The sequence below is a fragment of the Tachysurus vachellii genome, chromosome 24, assembly GCF_030014155.1.
Source record: "Tachysurus vachellii isolate PV-2020 chromosome 24, HZAU_Pvac_v1, whole genome shotgun sequence".
In the NCBI taxonomy this organism is placed as follows: domain Eukaryota; kingdom Metazoa; phylum Chordata; class Actinopteri; order Siluriformes; family Bagridae; genus Tachysurus; species Tachysurus vachellii.
The window spans coordinates 15,118,815-15,121,314 of NC_083483.1; the positions used below are offsets into that span (position 1 = coordinate 15,118,815).

The 2,500-nt window shown below is 43.8% G+C and overlaps 1 protein-coding gene across 1 annotated transcript in view; it reads left to right on the plus strand.

Moving 5' to 3' along the window:
• Positions 1–2,500, plus strand: part of pi4k2a (phosphatidylinositol 4-kinase type 2 alpha) — a 12,321-nt gene that overhangs the window by 3,361 nt on the left and 6,460 nt on the right. The window lies entirely within an intron of this gene.

Genomic DNA, 2,500 nt, shown 5'->3' on the forward strand with positions numbered 1-2,500 from the left:
CTGTTTACTTCCGGCGAAGAATAAAAAATATTGAACGTTTTATCGAACACATTTTTTATTGATATCGATCACGTGTCTATCGCGATACATATCGTTATCGTTTTATCGCCCAGCCCTACTGCAGATTCACACTGCACTTTCTGGAACTTCTCATGAGGCCAAATTCTGGAAAACTAAGGAATTAGTTGTGAAGGTTCTAGAACTATCTGGAATCCTTTTGTTCAGCCCCAGGATTTGTGTGATTGGAGAATGTGTTGTGTGACTGTCCAGAATGTGTTTTGTGTAGGTCCTTAGCTTCTGTTTCTGTTCTGTTCTAGTAAGTGTTTGCTAAAGACCCACAAGCTCCGTATATATATGAAGTGTGTGTGTGTGTGTGTGTGTGTGTGTGTGTGTGTGTGTGTGTGTGTGTGTGTGTGTGTGTGTGTGTGTGTGTGTGTGTGTGTGTGTGTGTGTGTGTGTGTGTGTGAGAGAGAGAGAGAGATAAATCAGAGTGCACTGCTAATCGTATTTATTCCCCACTGCGTAACTGACCAAATCCGATTTGCTCAGACTGCAGTCATGTGGTCGATGAGCAGGCAGAAGTAATGCAGAGCACCAGATCTCAAGCATGTTAAAGAGTTTTAGGAAACAGAGATTCTGTGAAAATGCAGATCATATTTAAATATGGTAATTAGTTGTTACAGCCTCGTCATGGATCTGTAGTCGACATGAAGACACCTTCAACTTGATGTGACTGATATTAATCTAATCTAAAACCACAATAAAAGGCTGCAGATAACCGTCGCCGCTCGAAACCAACACAATCCGAGAAGAAAAACCGCAAGAATTAACCGACGAAAGGTCGGAAGAAGAATCTGACAGGCTGCATACATTCTCTGTTTAATATTAACTAACATCCAATCAGCTGCCTGTTGCTATGCTGTTTTAATCTGGCCAGAGATACCATTGGTTGTCGTACCGACAGGCTGTCTTTGATTGGATGAAATCTCTTTTTTGCAATCATGTTCTATACAGGGGGGTCACGGTGGCTTAGTGGTTATAACGTTTGCCTCACACCTCCAGGGTTGGGGGTTCGATTCCCTCCTCCACCTTGTGTGTGTGGAGTTTGCATGTTCTCCCCGTGCCTCGGGGGTTTCCTCCGGGTACTCCGGTTTCCTCCCCCGGTCCAAAGACATGCATGGTAGGTTGATTGGCATCTCTGGAAAATTGTCTGTAGTGTGTGATTGCGTGAGTGAATGAGAGTGTGTGTGTGTGTGCCCTGTGATGGGTTGGCACTCCGTCCAGGGTGTATCCTGCCTTGATGCCCGATGACGCCTGAGATAGGCACAGGCTCCCCGTGACCCGAGGTAGTTCGGATAAGCGGTAGAAGATGAATGAATGAATGTTCTATACAACGGTCTATAAGAGATTTGACCGCTTTGTCAGATCAGTGTCATGTGATATGTGACTAATATCGCACCACGGTGTTGCAATTAGCTGCACTGAATTACAGGAAGGTCCAGATACAGTGTTTTCACTCAGGGTTAAAAAATGATGTTATTTTTACGCTTTCCTGTAACCTGTTGCAATACTCACTATGGGATGTTTCAACTTTTCGCAATAACACTGTACGCATCACTGACCAAAAGGAAACGCTTGGAAAAAAAAAACTTCTTCTTCTTCGTCGTCTTCTTCTATTAGTTACAGCGGTTGATGCATCAGAGGTCTCTATCATATGATCGGCTCTTTTGTAGATGTGATCAGATTAAAGTGTTCAGTGTCAGATCCACATGTGCCCAGTTGTGTCCATGTGACCTCTAAATCCCACCCACTGGCTTGTATTGACACTACACTATTATCTCATCTGTCTTCAGTGTAACACACGATGTTACGAGCTCTGGTTGTGTTTTAAACCCCTCTGGATTGTGAGTGTATCTGAGTCAGAATCAAGATACACTTAACAATCTTCAATTTAGTCCAGGACAAAAGTGTGTGTGTGTGTGTGTGTGTGTGTGTGTGTGTGTGTGTGTGTGTGTGTGTGTGTGTGTGTGTGTGTGTGTGTGTGTGTGTGTGGATTAGTGATCATTCAGCTACAAGAGCATCAGTGAGAACAGACTCTGATGTTGGGATGTTGATGAGACTCCAGTTCCAGTTCATCCCGAAGGTGTTCAGTGGTGTTGAGTCAGAGTCAGGGCTCAGTGCAGGACACATGAGATCTTCATTCCAACCTTCACCTCCACACCATGGAGATCTTCATGGAGCTCCTTTTGTGTACAGGGACATTGTCATGATGGAACAGTGTCTGAGTCTCTTAGTTCCAGTGAAGAGAAATTATAAAGTTAAAGACATTCTGTACAATTGTGTGATCAGACTCTGGTGAAGAACAGCGTATGAACCCCTGTGATGGTCAGGGGTGCACAAACATCTGGCCAGTTAGTGTAGGGATCGTAAGATTTGACACACACCAATTTAATCCTTTCATAAATCTATATTTCTAAACCTGTCTCTGTTCATAGCAAGC